Here is an 18,662-nt window from a genome sequence, read left to right on the forward strand (position 1 = left end):
ACTGCGATATACCTTTGTCAGGTTTATTAGATCTCTACCTTTATTGTAGTTGTAGTGGTCTAAGGGTATAAGGATAAAGTTACATGGTACGTCTGCTTCAAAAACCAGAAAGTCCTGTTCCTCTTCACTTTCCAACAACCCCTCTACCTTTAGGTTATATGCCCTCGCTCTTTCTCCGCCCGGGATATTAATCTGGTTGTTCAATAAACCGATTCAACTCAACAACTAAGCTAACTTTTTTTTCTTTTTTTTTTTTTTTTTTATTTATTTAGTTTTCTGCCAGATAATTGAGTTGAATCAACTCAGGGAAGGATTAAAAGAGTGCCAGAGCTGGAGGACAGCGAGGACACTAGTGAAGGGACTGGAACCTCCCACCTGGGCAGCAAAGAAAGCCATCGTGAGTAACTTCAAGAAAGGCAGATTTGTAGAGGGAGGCAATATCTTTTATTATAGTAGCTGATATACTATATCAGGAAAAAAAGGAAGCAAGCTGTTCCCAAAACTTACGGGCTGTAGTTGGGATAGCAGCTATTCTAAAATAGTACCTCTTTCTGCAAGTCTTCCTTCTTTTTCCGAATTGAAAAAACCCAAAGTTTCTTTCCTTCAGTCCCCTCATTCTCTGACACTGTTGGTAATCCTGTTGGTACTGGTAATGCTTTACTTGAGGCAAGGCATGTAACTTGAAATTTCCAGCTTGCAAACAAGTATACTTTGTCCTTTTCTGTTGTTTTCCTTCCCTTCATAAAATTTGGCACTAGTACATTAGATTTTGAAAATTAATTTTTCCTGTCTTCTGTCTAGTCTGTTAATTACTAGCTTCGTGTGTCCAAAATATTAAGAAGAAGGGTGTGGGAAAGAGGGGAAGGCAGAGAAATTCTTATCACTGTTTATGTGTAAACAAAGGTAGCTTTGGCAGAGCTTCAAATCCTTCATTTGTCCTCAGGATAGAGAGATAAATAGGAGCTTCTAAGTGATTTTTGTCTGTCTTTCATTCTGATTCTTTCCTTTGCTTACTCCTGTCCTTTGCTTTTATCAGCTCAGGTGTCACATCCCTGCACATTTTTTTCTGGGCTATCATCACCTTCACTGAAATGATTTCACCCTAATTCTCCTCTCAAGGGACTCCCACGCTGCCACTACCTTCATAACTTCTCTTGGTTATTTTTCTCACCGCCACTTCTACCTACCACATTTCATCTCTTCCCTTAATGGATTGGGATGTCATCGGTTATGGGTTTTTTTGATACAACAATTGTCAAGGCAGAGGAAGGGTTTGATTGCCCTCAGCTATGCCTGCAATGCTGTGGCTCTTTGCTATTCCAAGCGCGGGAAGGTGATGATAACTGCTGGCACACGCTGGCCTGCTGTTGGGAACCGCTAAATCCAAGCAGGCACAGAGTCACCTTTCTAGAAAAACTGCTTCTTACACAGCTGCAGGTTGTAGTATTATGTCCCTGCCTCTGTCAAACGGTCCACTGAGTTACCCCGAGCTCTGCTTGTTGCTTGTGACAAACACAGGTATTCCCAGATGCTTGGCTGATGTTTGGCACATTGGACATCCTCCGTTTGTTCTCAGACACAGAGATGCTCTCTGCAAACCCTCTCCCCGCTCTGCTGCAGTCAAGGGTCAGAAATCTTCAGCATCAGTAGCAGAACTGGGGAAAACACAGTTTTTAGACTCAGTTGAGAGTCTGAGGAGAAGCACTATTTCCCTTTACCTGGTTATTCCTTTAGGTAGGCATATTTCAAGGATGCTTTGGCAGAATACCAAACGTTAGTTGGCTTAGTTTGTATACTGCTTATGGAAAACTTTTTGGAAATGCTTAAAAGGAGAATGCTCTCAAAGCTGTTTATTTATAAGTCTCTGGGTTTGGTTATCAATAAACCCCAAATTAAGCCAGAATTAGACACTGAAATTTTGTATATTAAAACTTGAAATATCACCAGATGCACTTCTGCAGAAAGAACAGTCAGGCCCGGAAGGTTTTCATGCTTGATTTTCTTTTTTTTTTTTTGCCTTGAGTGAAGGAAAAAAAAACCAACCATACTGTGTGGATTCAGCAAACTCATACGAGGATTTCACTCCTCTTCTGCTGTTCTAGTCTATAACTGTAGATGGAATACTGCCTTTGAAATACTGTCCCATTTCTGAATTTTAGAAAGCAATGTATGCAGCTCAAAAATACATCAAATATGTTGTGCAAGGTTTCTTTTTGACATGCAATTCCATACCCACTTTTTCAGTGTTTGGCCTCCACATAAGTGTTTCATATAATTTTGAAACCTCTTGGCTTTCTATATATCTGATGTGACTTTTCAATAAAATAAAAATAAAGCTATATATATATATATTTGCATGAAAGAAGAGATAAGTATAGTTTTCATACAACCTTGCATTAAAAATTTTGCTAAAATGTATAACTGTCATTTCAGCCCCTTTTGAAAAGATTGCCATCAGTTAGGCAGATTACTCAGCATTAATAAATTTACAGGTTTCCAAGCCATAATCTACTAATAAAAATGGAAATTAAATAGTTTTCCTTCTCCTCCTTGTTAATACTTTGTTAAATACTTTAATAGATGTTATAATGTAAGTAGGACCCAAACACACAGAGTTGTGGGGAAAAATTAGTAGGGAAAAGAGAAGGCTGAACTACTTTGTTACTAACACATCCGTGAAAAGGCAGCGATGGGTATTCCAAGACAGTAGTGGTTATGTCTGGATAGATAGATGGGGATTTGCACTGTTGTGTGAACAATGCATATGAAAGAAAAGCTGTCTGATGCTTAAGCAATTCAAATGGTTCAGAAGTTAAACTTCCTTAACATGAATACTTTGAAGAATTTCCTTCACTCCCAAATCTTATCACCTTAGATTTTACAGACCATTAACCCTAGAAAAGTCCCAATTTTATTGGCTGCGTAATGGCGCCTGAAGCAAGAGATTCTCTTTCTCTTCCCTGCACTGAACCTTGAGCTCAAGCAGAAAATTCAGACGGAAAAGCAGAAGGGAAAAGGCTAATGTGATAGTTAAAGAAAATAAAAAAGGCTACACTGGCCAGAGGCGAGTGGCAGCTGAGTCCCACAGTGACATGGGAGTGTCGCTCAGACAGTATCCTACAGGACTGAGACAGGCCTGGGCAATAAAGTCAAAAAATCAAAATAGGAGGATGATAAGAGGCACACCAGGGCTCAGAGGTGCACCCGCAGCCAGCTGATGGAGCAGGAGTTACAGACACAGTGATGACAACGTGTTGCCCTTGAGACGGGGGCTGGGGCCCTCGCTGTCAAGTAACCAAGATGCATCTACACCCTATATAGCATAAAGACATACAGTACAGCCAGCACCACACAGAGACGCCAAAAAAGCAGTAAGTGGATGGGAGAAGCAATGTGTCTTCCCGTGGTACTCCTTCCCAACTCAAACCCCTGCCTTTCAGCAGGTGGAGCCACAGCAGTAGGTGAGAGCATCCCCGCCTGGTTGCAGAGATGGCGCTCCCCTTGTCAGAGAAGTGATCTTTGTGGCACCCTCAATTACTCAAGAAAAACACGGTCCAAACAATCTGCAGTAGACTCGCACTGGTCTTTTCTCCTGGTAAATTTTATCCACAGGATTACTTTCAGTTCTGGTAAGCAACCACAAGCTGTAAAAAATGAAGCAATAGGAAGGATAATAATTAATAGCAATTAATACATCATTATAGGTCTGCTTCTCAAGGCAGAAGGAAATGGGGAAAACAATGCATTTGGATGTCAACATCAGCAAAATTTCTGGATCCTGCTTTTTGGGTACTTCATCATCCTGACATCTAGGCACTTCCTTGGGAGTTTCGGCAGTGAAACTATCCAGGGAAAACTTTTTGTTCAAGCAGGCCCCACAGACTTCTTTTTGTTGTTGTTTTCAAAACAACGTGATTTTATCTTGATAACCACAGCATGGTAAACATATTGCACGTTGCGTTTTGTACTTCCCAGACATTTTTTTTAAATTGAGATGTAAGTATTTAATTTAGACTTCATTAAACAGTTATTATATATTAAACAACTAGCAACTACATACTAAAATGCATTTGCAGAGTATTATGGCTGTGCAATCGGTCCATATCAATTTCAGAGTTATGAATCTATTACATAACTTTTAATCCTTGGTGAATGTTTAATAATTAGTATTCAAATAACATACATTAACTGTCCTATTAAATCTAAATTAATTGTGGCTCAGGGAACATTAATTTAAAAGGTTACCTTTTTCCCCAGAAGATCTGATCTTTGTTTCATATTTTTCCATTAAAATTAGTGTTAAAGACAGAGTAAATTTGTTTCATTTAGACTATAGTTACTAGGTGCTCTGAATACCTGTGAATCACATTCTGCCAAGCTTCTCTGCTAATAGTGATATTAAAGATTCTCTCCCATTTTCTGCCAGTGTAATTAGCATTACCTGGAGATAATAAATTATCACATATTTGTTTAGGAAAAGTAATCCCTATTGACTGAAAGAACTGACATTCAGCAGTTCATTAAAATCAGTGAGACAAAATTTGGCTGTGGGGTTTGCATATTTTGAGTTTACAAAATGACCAACTCTCAGGAAGGGATGTAAGATTGAATTTTTTTTTAAATGCTCTTATTCTTTAAATGAATCAGGATCACCACAGAACTGATCTAAAAGTGACTGTGTCCCTTGCATCCTCTGCATAAGGAACATGAGAAGCTACAATAATGATGGGTTTAGACTTTGGATTCTGTCATTTGATGAAGACTGCCCAGCCATGAGCAATAACTGGCATCAGAGCATTTTGATCTGTGAACTGAGACATTTCATTGGAGAAAGGGACAAGATTCCTTGAAATTAATGCCAGAAAAAACTGTTGAATATATAGTCTAACATTTAATATAAGAAGACATCAAAAGCCTGTGTTGACCTCAGTATAAGGTATGTGATTCGAACTCTGGAAAAATATTTCTGAGAACATCCAGAGCTAGAGAATCCAGTACTCTCCTAGTAATCTATTCCCTTAAAAATAAACATACAGGTTTGAAATTTCTGCCTTCTTTTACGCTACTTTTAAAAGCTAGTATAAAGGCATTATTCAGCACTCTGTACCTAATTCTCATGACCGTATCCATACACCCTAATCATATCGCCTCTCACTATTTCTAAAGCCAAACAATCTGTGTCCTATAGAAGTCTTCCCAGCCTTTCTGTGGATCTTTTCTTTGCTTTCTCCAGTTTCCCAACACCCCTGAAAAACGCAGTTGCCAAAACTGTATACCGTATTCCAATACTGGTCTCATCAATGCCATACAGCTTCTTTGTTCCTACTTATCATTATTTCCTATGATTGTGGTCTGGTTTTGTGCCACTGTGCATTGAGAATCAGCATTCAGGAGGCCCCTGAACAGTCTCTTGTTTTGTAGATCTACCTTGAGTTTTTTGTCCTATCTAGATATCACGCCTAGATATATCTATGTATGTGGCAATATGAAGGTGCATGTACATTTTTTAATGCAAACAGTACAGCAGGCTGCTCCACATATTGCATCTTAGTTTTGCATGAAAGACTCCATGTTTCTGAAATCAAATGATGTTTTGATGTTCTACTGATAGATCTATTAAATTGATGCTATAATAACATCTAACATCCAAACCACAAGCACGGCAGAACAGCGTTCTGGCTCTTTTTCCTAAAACCATTCCCAAAACCATTCCCACTGAAACCTGAAATTTTTGAATTAAACTTACAGTGTAATTTAGATTGGAAGGGACCTCTTTATGTCATCTTGTTCAGCTCCAGCCCTGAGCAGGGCCAACGTCTATGTTAGATCAGGTTGCTCTGGGCTTTACTTAGTTCTGAACAAGTTCTTACCCAAGTTCCGTACAAGTTCTTTCCAAGTTGCCGTGCAAGTTGCCATGCTACAGTCCTAAGAGACCAGTATTATTACCCCATATATCTTATCCATCACTGTCATGTGGCATTATTTATTTCTAGAATTGAAATTAAAATGTTGGATCGTACCAGAACTGAGTATCTCCTGAGACATACTAGAAACCATCTCAGTGTAAGGAATCTTTAAATGTATTATTTATTTAAGGTGTATCCCGAAGAACATGTATCCTGCTGTTAGCAGACAGCACTGATTTCCTTTAAACCAGAATGCTGTTTGGTATGGCATTATAGCACTTAGAGAATCTATGAAGTTACCTCAATCATTCAAACTTTGTGTCAAGAAAGAATAAGCTCAAATATATTTAAGAGGTGTACTTAAAATAATGACAGATATTAACTTATAATTTTTCCCTGTTGGTCAATGCAATCCTGTGTTGACTTTTGCTATACTTTTCCAGATTAAAAGTTCACACAGGTCATTATGCTTTGAATACTGGCACAACAGTAATACTACCTCTGTTCTCTGGAACTCATTCAGCTTTACAAGACATATTAAATTGAACATCTCTGAGTAAGAGAGATGCTTAGCAGAGTCTCCTTGGAGTCTCAGCCACAAGCTAATTGAGCACTAGAAAAAAAAATAATAGTAGTATCCTTTATAGATGTTGTATGACGTTCTTCATGGCCACAGCAAAGGGGCAAAATCAAATGTGCTATTTTTACAAGACACAAGACTTCCAAATATGAAATATGTAGTTTTCAACCGTATTTTCTCCACAGACTCATTAAGTTTGTCCAGTAGTTCCTATTTTGCAGCACCTTGCAGCTGGGCTGTGTTTTCATGAGTTTCCAAAGCCATGTTAGACTCCTTCTCCCACCCTATAGCCCTGGGTGCCAGATGTGTCAACTACCTGCCTGTATCTTGCAGGCAAAGTCCCAGAGCAGGGTGGAGGCTGGCATGATATGTCAGATGATGAGCGGTCACAGGATTGCTGTTAAAGAGCACATTTCTGAAGCGCAGGATTATTGAACCTCTCATTTGGGGCATAGAATCTTACTAGAATTTGAGACTGTATTTGCTGCAGAGATAAGAAAGAGTTGGTGAGGAACCCACCACAGCTCCTTCTAAGGTCTAGGTCATCCGGTGATCTCTCTCCCATGAAAGGTGAATATGGAGGGAGCTGACGGCAGTCACTCCCATAAAAGACTGCAAGTCTCATAATCTTGTCCAGTAGGAGAAAATAGGGAGTGTTTAAAAAGAGCTAAATTGTGTTAGCTAAAGAAATAATGTAGACAGATTTACTACCCTTTACATCGTTTAGCTGTTTGTGGCTGAGCATTGAGTTTAAGGCCAAGATCCAAAACGTTGATGAGATTTAAGTAATAAATGTCTCTGTAGGTTAGTCCCTAGCTACTTAGGAAACAGATATTTCATGTTTCTCTGCACTTTTCAAACAGAGCCTATTTTGTTTGTCTTGATAGGACTCAATTTTTGTTTCTCATGTAAAGCCAGAGATTACATCATTTCTGACTCTTGCCATCTATTTCTTACCGTGCTGCCATAACACTGATGTTGTAGCCTGAGCTCTAGTTTGGCTGCAGCAGTGATCTCAGCTGATTCATGATCCAAAAATACTAAGCCAACAAAACTGTTTGACAGTTTTACTTTACTGTCCCTCTCACCCTGAAAAGATACAGACTTATGGAAAACAAGAAGAACAGGCAAAAAGAGAAGGTGTCATGTTGTGAGCCAAAGATGGAAGCCACTTGTAGTCCAGTTTAAGCAGAACTTTCTCCTTTGCCCAGATTTTATTAGTCAAGTGTTGCTGTTTACTGCTTAGTTAATACCCATCTCCATTTCTGCAATCCAAGGGGAGGCTAAAATTATATTACAATTTAAAAGAAGAGAATAAGTGAAGGTGGAGGAAAGATGAAGAAGAATTATAGGCCACTAAATTTAACTTCAATACCTGACAAATAACTAGAACAATTAGTAAAGCAAGAGCAATCAGTATGTAAACAGCTTGAAGAAAATGCAGTGATAAATCAGTAACACATTTGGAAAAAGCACAAATCAAGTGAAACCAAACTAATTGGTTTCTTTGATGGAATAATGAATGCGTAAAGGAAAAGTGGTAGACACAGAATTTCTTCATATGAGTAAGACATTGATACTGGTTGCACGTGGCCTTCTCAGAAAGAAGCTAAATAAAGTTGGGTTAGATGGAACCAGCATAAAATGAATACACAGGTAAATAAATCAAACACTGAGAAACTTTATGCACAGCTAAGCTGGAAGCTGGGGAGGAGATCAAAACCACTTTAGATGACCAAACATCTTACATAGCTCAATTTAGACGTGAAGGGGTTTTGTTTGCCTTTTTTTTTTTTTTAAAGACCAAAAAAAACCCCCATAAAACAGCATCTAGTGTAAGAAACACCTAAATTAAGAAACTGAGCAGACCAGCAAAAATGACAGCCATTTTGGTTCTATGCCAGCCCCAGAATAGCTTACATCAGCATCGTTTTTCTGCTCCACAGCTGAGTTTCTTTATTTAGACATATTAAATACTCCAAAGCATATCTAAATAGAGCTTTGATTACTGCAGGATTATCTCGAATTTATTTATTGACGTTGCTTCTGTTGACTGATATTTCTGTCCATTCATCTAAAAATCTCACGGTTCATGAAATGTTTATGCTGTTTTGTTGTGACTGAGAAAAGATGTCTCGTGGCATCACATGTCTCTGGGAACTTTTTCTCTGCTTTCTTTATAAAAGCTAATAAAGATTCTTATAATTATTCCTTTGATTTTACCACAGCAAATAGGCATGCCATTGGCAGTTATGGCCACCTATGTGTTTGGACACCTACAGGACAAAAACTTGTTCTTGTCCCAAAAGCTGACATGACAGGAGAAAACAGCTGGTAGAGACATGAGAGCCCAAGATATCGAGAGGGTTTTTGTAAGACTCATAGACAGCAATCGTAGCAAGAACATCAGCTGCCCCATCATTGTCAAGATTTTTCATAGCTGTTAGAGGAAAGGAACATATTTTAGAATCCTAAAGGAGGATTACAGGTTAATTTTGCAGATTCTTACGAGCCAACCTTCCCAAGTCAGAAGGGCAGTACACACCTGAACAGAGAGTAAGCGAATCAAATCTGACAATAAAACACAACAAATATATTTCAGATATTAGAATCAAAATACAGAGTAGAAAGAAGACATCCGTTGTAGAAAAAGATTGAAATGCAGAGCGCAGAGAACAAGCAGATGCAATTAACAAAGTGTTTTACGTAAGAAAAAGCAAATACCATTAATTGTTAAACAGTTGATTTTGTCTGCCCATACAGACTGCAGTAGTTTTTATTTAAAAATATAATGAATAGAACTAGTAAGGTATAGGTGGCAAATAAAATCCTAGTCAGTAAAACTTTTGCCACAGTAATTTCTGCACACTTAATATAGTCCAGATTGTATTAAAATTGAAATAAATGCAAAATTGCTTCTGACTTCACCAGGAATGGCTTTGCACTCATAAGCAGTGTGCCTTCTAATTTCAGCAAAGTACCACATGACTTGAATAATTAATTTGAAAAAGGGCAAGGATAAAATATCATTAGATAGATTGAGGTTACAAAATTGGGAGCTTATGTTTGAAATAATAGGAAAATACTACATTGAGTTTTTTCAGTGAAAGTATCCCATGTAAAGATGCAAAGAATAAGGTAACTGTTCTCCTCCATAATGTGTTACTTCAATTGTGTGTACTAGTACAATCACAATATTATCTTAAGATAAATTTAAGATTTCAAAACATATAATAAAAATCAATAAATGGATTTAATTTTTTTCTCTTACAACTCAGTTTCTAGGTAGGCATGTTCACTTCATAGGAAAAAAATGAAAGCAACGTTTAATAGCCGAAAAATGCAAATCTATATTAGATTGCAAATACTGCTTGCTGAAAACAAAATAATGTGAAGGATACAGAGGGTTACATGGGCTCTAAAGTTTACTATTCCTCCTTCTAAGTTACAATGGATTTAAATACTTAACTTTCTACTCTAAAACTAAACCCAGTTGTTATAGTTTACCTAAACAGATTTATTGATAAGTAATAATACTTCTCCTTAAAACGTCCCTACAACATCTGATTTAGGGATGTCTGGTCAGAGCTCACAGTTCAAAATTTGTTTTAAGGAATGTTTCCTAGAAAATGTAGAAGGGAACTTTTTTTCCTTTTCAACTGAGAAGCTGAAGTACAAGCATGTATGTACAAACACACACAGATAAATAGTTCTCTAAGAGTTTTAAAGTGGTTTTCAGATCTACCCCATAGAAATGCATTTGGGCACATGAACATAAGAAAGAATAGAAAACCAGATAACAATTATACATATGTCCTTTCTGAATGCTTCCTGAAAAAAAAAACAATAGAAGCAACTGCATAAGGTGATGAGGGTTGTGTGAAACCCTGAAGTTGAAGAAGGTTGAATCACAGCAGTATATGACATTTCAGGCTCAGATGTTTATTTTTCATAATTACTATTCTCCAAGTGCCACTCTACAATGAGAAACAGAAAGGCCCAAACTTGGAAGATTTTTCACAGAATCACAGAATGTTAGGGGTTGGAAGGGACCTCTAGAGATCATCTAGTCCAACCCTCTGCCAGAGCAGGGTCACCCAGATCAGGCTGGACAGGAACATATTCACGCGTGTTTGGAATGTCTCCAGAGAAGGAGACTCCACCACCTCTCTGGGCAGCATGTTCCAGTGCTCTGCCACCCTCAAAGTAAAGAATTTCCTCCTCATGTTGACATGGAATTTCTTGTTTTCTAGCTTGTGTCAGTTGCCCCTTGTCCTGTCACTGGGCACCACTGAGAGGAGTTTGATCCCATCCTCTTGACACCCGCCCTTTTAAGTGAACTATCCGCATAATTTGTTTTCAAAGACATACCTCCCACAAATCTCTCCCAGCAATTTTTCCATCAAAGAGGTGTAGTGAAGAGTGCCAGACAGTGGTCTACTACACAATGGTCTAAACCAAGAATCAAAGACAATATCTGAGTAAGACTAGGTGGCAGGAATGGGAAGATTTTAAACAGGCAGAACTGTATTATTGGATGACATTTAGCCAAGGAAATAGTCCAATACATATTATCTCAGTTTCATTGAGTTTAGTCAATCTAATTGCCATTTGCAATCTGGGAGAAAGCATTTCTATCATAGCCGTGATTCGATCCTCTTGTGGGACATATATTTAAGACATGCAAGACTCTCAAAATATCTGTGCTGCACTCAAAAAACCCCCCTAGAATACTAACTTTCACAGATACCAGCTGTGGCAGAGGCAACCTACAACATAGCTTTGGCCATGATTCTATGATTCTATGGCAGCAGCAACAGAAGTGCAGGCTTGCCATCCAAATATTTATGTGAATCTTCAGTAGATTGCTAAGCACAATTACTAGCACAATAACACCGCTAACAGCACTTAAATTAGTTAGCGGAAACTCCAACCCCTGTAAATGCACAGAGCTAATCACAGCCTTCTTTGTAGCCTAAATTTACTGCCAGAAGGAAGAGCATCGCTCCCGACTTGCTGTTGAGATTCCCTGTTTCCTTGAAGTGGCTTCTTGTTCAGTTACTGGCTTTGCCTAATTTTGCATAGAGTGAAGAGACTTAATTGCATGCAATTTTCAGCTCTGGTCCACAGGGCCTAAAGCCTTCTCCAGCCATTAGTTCAGACTGAGAGAAAGTTTATTTGCTCGCTGGGGGTTCGTATGCCTTCTTCTGAAGCTTCTTGTGCTGATCACTGCCACACACAGAATACTCACATGGGGGGATGTACTGAATCATAGAATGGTTTGGGTTGGAAGGGACCTTAAAGATCATCGACTTCCAACCCCCCTGCCATGGACCAGGTTGCTCAAAGCCCCATCCAGCCTGGCCTTGAACACCTCCAGGGATGGGGCATCCACAGCTTCTCTGGGCAACCTGAATCCAATCCAGTATGTCACCCCTTATGATCCTAGTTCATAAATAGGTTCAGAGAAAAAGTAATAGTAGTGAAAATCCTAAGAGAAATGGGAAGTTGGGATGACCTTCTCAGGCCGTGACAGCAGGCATAGAGAGGCAAAGCTGCATGAATTACTATTAATTTATTCATGACATGGGAAAAAAAATAGTACTGAAGGTGCCTAAAAAGACTTCAGCTCATGAAAACTTAAATTGTCTAATACTAGTATGCTAGGATCTGGTTATACATTTTAACATAACATTACCTTTGTTTGTATAAACACTAGCAGTGTGCTAACATAGGTACCCTCATCCGAATTTTACTCAAGCCTCCAATTGCAATAACATCATTGTAAATCAATGGTATAGTTTTACCAGGCTTCCCCACTTTCCCGCTAGAAAAAGCCCTTTGTAATCCACTATGGAATGATGACCGTGGTCCTTAATTTTTGTAACGTAAAGGTAGTTCCTCCCACAAGATTTTCACGATGCTGAGAAAGTTGAGTTCACCCCATGCCCATCCCCTTGCTTTCTCTTACCCCCATCAATGGGAGATGCAGTCAGATTTTCTCTGGACAGGAAACTTAGTGTTCGTATCATTTTGTTTTAACTAAGAGCATAACCATATCTGATCCACTTCACGTGGAATGATCTAATCCTTTGTGATTTCGGAGCTGGGTAAAGGAGCAATAAGTATTAGCGAGTTTATATTTCTGGCTTAAAATGCCTGGGGTGCTTGAGCTGACACTCTGTACGTCTGCCTTGCTTAGGTAGCATTTGTCAGCGAAAGACCCTCATCCTCAGCGTTTGTGCCCCAGATAGTCTGGCGAGTCGTTGTGCTCGTACCTTCAGAGTATGCTCCAATTTTCCTTGGCTCTTTTCTGAATAGGATATGTACTGTCAGGAGAACAATTCTTTCTTCATAAACAACGCCCGTGTTGATGACTGCATTGTTTATATAACTCACCTGTTTTATAGTCAAGCAGTATATTACATAAATGTGAAAATAAAATGCTTATTTTAGGGTCTTAAAGATGCACAGCTGAAGACCTCCCTCCTCTCCTAAATGCAAATGCTATTAAAATCACTTTTTCAGCAATTAAAGAGCATTAGGTAGACTCTCAGTTAAGATAAATTTACCTCAAAAATGTATTCATCACTCTCTTCAAAAGTAAAGCCCCAAAGCAAAATGCACATAGTTGCCAGCAGCTTTAGTTAAAGCTAAAATTAGCCATGCTGATTAAGTGGATTTTGCATAACCATAACTATTAATCCTTCATATTGGTCTTCTTTTCTTTGAAAAATCGTGAAGTACCAATAACTTAAAGGTTTATAAAGTCACTTTTTAATACTACTTAGTTAAGATTTAATCCTTTGTATAGTAGTTAACATTGGCACCATCTTTTAATAGCCCAAGATTTCTAACGTGCACTTGCTGAACAAAACAGGCACTTTAAATTCCAGGGAAATAATGGCAACACACATAGAGTAGAAGAACTTTGATTTAAAGAATTAAAAAACGTACTTACAGGAGATAAAATGGAACTAACACTAAATTAATCTCTCAGTTTTCACCGTCTCTTTCAATAGTCTTCTTTTCATGCTTAATTCTCTCCCCTTCCATTTCCTTTAACTCAAGTCCTTATTATCCAACAGCTAGATTGCCACCCATCTTACCTGGCTAAGCAAAGCATAAATTACATTTTCCAGTGAGACCAATATGGAATTTGACTCCAAGCCTCTTTTTGAAAGCAGCCACCATTTTATAGACACTTCTTCTATACTGAGTCTTCCATCATTCTGTTGCTGTCAGAGGGAAATTAAATACCCGCCTTTAAAAGTTGAAATCGTTCCTATTCTCAGATCAGGACAAGGAGAAATGAGGAAGGTTGTTCTTCGTGAAGTGGTGGGTCGTTGCAAACTTGGCTCTTGTTTAGGGCTGATCCTGCTGACAGAGGGTGCTCTCCCTGAATATTTATCGAACACGTTTTGCTCCAGATTTGCTCGAGGCTAAGAGTGCAAATATTGTTAGTTACCCAGGCTCAGCCGACACCTGGAAGCTCATTAGTTTACCGTAATTCCTTTGTGTGCCCCAGCCCTGCCTCAGCGTTTCATAGCATTTGCTCATCTGCCCTTTTTTACAAAAAGTAATCAACCTTTACATTTTGTAATAATTGGCATTTTCTGATATTTATTTTTTTTAGCACCAATAATTCAAAGAGAGTTTGGCGGCCTCAGTGATCCTGCTTCCTTCACTTTAGAAATAATTAACAGAAATGAAAAAAATGAGCTATTATAGGCAGCTGGTAATCATAGTTCACACCTCTGTTTTGCCAGGCAAACAATTCAAAAAATCAATTATAAGGCAAATTATTAATTAACTGAGCACTAAACATTTTTACTTTTTTATGCCAGTTAGGCTTTTTTTCTTCTGTGTTCAAGTATTAATTCATTAATTGTTTTAAACATCACTTCATCAGCAGTAAACTCAGAGCAGCTGACAGTTGTGTTTTGTTTATATATTTGATCAATATAACCAGCTGAAAACTTTCAGACCGTTGCTCATGTCATGTTCTGCTGAGTAATTGGCCAGTAAAACTGGATATTTGGAAACTGATGACTTGGTGGTGGAAGGGTCAGTCCACTAAGGAGCTGAAGTTGACTAAAACAGACTTTCTTTTCCTCTTTGTCTTTTTCTTCAGTAGGTGGTCTTTTGGATGATCCATGAGCTCATCTCCAGTCTTCATGATGTTTTTCCTCTTTATTAATGACAGATTGTTGTTCCATAGATCACCTTACTCTGCTGTCTGTACTGCACTGTGAAAGTACTGGCAGTGGTATTCCAGATGGAGACGGTAGTGACATTTATAGTTTTCTTAATGTTTTCTGTCTGTCCTTTTTAGTTATTTATGACTTTGTCGAACTTTTACCTTCATAACTGAAATTTCTCAGACATGATCACTGATCAAAGGACAATTTTATCATAGGTCACTTACTAAGTTTTAGAAAAAAGAAAAATTCATCCAGCTTTGTGATCTTAAGTCATTTAACAGTTTGCTTTTTCTTACATGAAGGGTTGTGGATTTTTTTCTTACAGAGATTTAAGCAACACTCATATCTGAAGACTGAAATTTATCGCAGAGAACACTTAGTATAGACATGTTCTCTTCAGTGCTTTATTACCTATTCCTATTTGGTAGAGTTACACAGATTATCCAAGTTATGGTTTTTTTTCATTGGTGTTGGCCATGTGTAGAAAGAAATAGAACTTTAAGTGACAAGTGAAATGATGAGATTGCCAATGTTTGGAAACTTGAGCTATTTCCTCTCGTTTTGGTGAGGTTCCTGTCTCAGAATAAATGCATGCAAACATTTATCTCACTAAATGATATGGTGACTTTGCATGGGAAACTTGGACCTGGGAGGGACCCCACAATGGTCAAAGAATCATAAAGAGACATAGAAAGAGACATAGTGCCTGAAGAAGTGAGTGGGATGAGTGAACTCATGGGAGGTTACATTATCAGATGCTCCGAGTGGAATAATGGCATTACTCCATAGATTTCCCTGAATCAGGCTCAAACAGCCAAACATTTTTTTTTTTTTGCTATTTCCAGCTTTCAAAAATACTTTCCTTCTATATAGTGTGTATGTATATATATCAGTACTATACATACAGAAATACAGTTTGAGAAGAGTTTATATTCAAGTTTTAATGACTGTAAGGGGATGAATTTTAAAGTTCTAGGTGGGCAATAACAGAGATAAACCACAATGGAAAAGCGTAGGAGTCGTTTCATGCTGTCCAATGAAAAAGCTATTGTTTGCAGATAGATTTGCCACATCTGTTAAAATTTTAGTCCTACAGTCAAATACTTATCTACCCTCTTGGTAGATTGTGATCACATCTCACTTCAAAAGCAGTTATAATTATGTCTTTTATAAAATCACTTCTTTCCCTTACAGATTCACAGGAGAAATTTGAATGATAAAAAGGTAATCTCTAATGTCATTACAGTCTTCGTGTTTGAATTGGGTGTATACTGAACACAAGCCTTTAAGATTTCTTTCTCTACAGGAGCTGAGATTCTGTGGTATTGACTTTAATAGGCAATCATTCAACTTTTAGACTTTTAAAATACAAGGTAAATTTAGTACAGAAAACTTGCTATTGCAAAGTTATGGATGAAAAGATACATTTCAGCATCCACTCAGCATTACATACAGGTTACTGCATACAAAATGTTGAGAAGGGCAGAGCTAGGATATGTGATTTTGAGTTTCAGGTCTTCTTTCTGACATTTTAACATTTGAGTTATAAAGCTCTGTTAATGTCAGTTATTGCAGGAATGTATGAAGTTTCATATTCCTTTGAGCATTTCTGTAGAAATGCTTTCCAGAACAAGGCAGTACTGCAAACTGACTTTCACTATGTACATAAATATAAAAGACAATTAAAGCTAACAAAAAACCTTCCAGCTTCCTTTTTTATAATTGTATACTGTAAAGCAAAACATCTATATCTGCACATTTTCCTAACTGTTCAGAAATGTGCTCAGTGCCAGATAATTCTGCAGTAGATGTGAGAAGGTACAGGTAGGTATTGTCCCCTGAAAAGGACATTTGCCTGATGAAAGAAGTAAGCATTTTCCTAATCCTGATATTGATCTTTTGTATGGCTTTTGAGAAATCATTTCTTTTTTCTCCAGGGACTCTGTTCTCCTTCCTAATCTCTTTTCAGGGACAGAGAAAGATCTGTGCATAACAGCACTGGAATGTTTTTGCACTGGAATGTTTTTGCACTGGAATGCTTACTGTATTGTGGCAGGAAACAATCGGTGTCAGTTGATTTTTTTTAAGGATTGTTTGTCTTTTGACAGTGTTATTTCCTACTTACTGTGTTCTCTTTCCATTGTTCCATCTGTGAACTCTTCTCATCTGAAAACTCAGCATATTCAAGGGAAAAATAAAGTTGAAAAAATTAATATCACCTTCTTTTTTTAAATAGGAGAGACAATAAACCAATGCCTGGAGAAATTAATGTCTGTAAAGTATTCCGTGCAAATAACCAGATATTGCCAGAAACAAAAGTTATACTAGTCACAAGATCTTCTCTTAAGGAAATATTCCCAGCTTGCTTTGTCATGCTGACATTCTCATCAAACTTTCCTAGGAGAACAAAGGTTTGGTTTTGTTTAAACCTTTTCCTTGAATGGCAAAGGAATGCTTAAGGCACTTATCCAGCTGTATAACAATTGCAAGCTTTATAACCAATAGCACATGACAGAGCATGCTGAGAGATACACATCTTTGGTCTGTTCTCGGCATCAATCCAAGACTGCTGTAGTTGCAAGAGAAATACAGAACCTGCAGTCTTTAGAAAACTCTTAGAAATCTTATATATAGCATATGTTAATGAGGAGTTGGCTGATCTTGATTGGGAGAGAGAAAAAAAAATAATCCCAATCCCTTTTGCAATACCCATCTAACATCCCATTGCCATAGTGGAAGATCAACCATGTTGAAAGAAGACTGAGAAAATAGCTTTTAAAATATCAGTTGCAGTTATATGAAAAAAGGCATTTTGTTGGAGGAAAAAAATAGGGTACCATTCATGTGTTATATTTTCTTCTTTTATTCAGGTTGATTAAATGGTTTATATTGGTGAAAGCTAAGACCTGATCCAACTTCCAATGACTTTAATGGAAAGCTTGTGTTGATTTTGTTCATAGAGGTTGTGTCCATGTAAAGTCCAAAATGTGAATTCTACTTGCCAGAGGGGTGATAGAATTTGCATTTTCCCACGGCACTCTGAGGAATTTCCCACTAATAAATGTAAAAGGAAGAAAACAGTGAATATGGAAAGATGGGGCTTAAAAAACAGAGATTATTATAGAATCATAGAATCATCTAGGTTGGAAGGGACCTTCAAGATCATCTAGTCCAACCATCAACCTAACTCTGATAAAAAAACCATCACTAAACCATGTCCCCCAGCACCATGTCAACCCGTCTTTTGAACACCTCCAGGGGTGGTGCCTCAACCACTTCCCTGGGCAGCCCATTCCAACGCTTGATAACCCTTTCAGTGTAAAAATTCTTCCTAATATCCAACCTGAACCTCCCTTGGCAGTTTTGGACCCCTTGTTTTGGACTGGCAGTCTGACTGCCTTTTTCCTTTCAGTCTCAAATTTGTCCTGGTGTGGATCAGAAGTGTCTGAAACATGAGATTTTTTTGCAGGAAGAAAACAAGATAACTTTAGCATCTCCAGAGACTGAAGAAGCGAATCGAAATTGGGACACCACTGACACATGCTTGTCAGCAGACCTCTCTTGCCTTACCTGTTAAGATTCATTAAAATTTGGAGCCAGTATAAATAAGCCTTGGAAGAAATACACTTCACATAAGCTCAGCAGAGAACCTGTTAGAGTTTGGTTGTGTAATCTGCCAAAGATTTGGTCCGCCTTGAGAACGCTTCAGCCCCTCTCAGCTTCTTTGCGTCAACCAGATTGGGCTGTTCCTGCGGAGACTGGGGAGGCTCCGTGCTAGAGTTCAGAGGCCAAACTAAACTTTCCCTGCCATGTTCCTTTTGCTGCCAAAGGCTGTTTTAAAAAAACGAAGCAGACGCTAAGATCAGGAATACAGGCCAGAAGCGGAGTATAAAAATAATTTATAATCAGTAGAGCGCACTCCGCTGCAGAACTTGGAGCTCAACGTAAAGTTACTCAATCTTTGGCAAGGAA

This window comes from Numenius arquata, chromosome 5, assembly GCF_964106895.1.
Source record: "Numenius arquata chromosome 5, bNumArq3.hap1.1, whole genome shotgun sequence".
NCBI lineage: Eukaryota > Metazoa > Chordata > Aves > Charadriiformes > Scolopacidae > Numenius > Numenius arquata.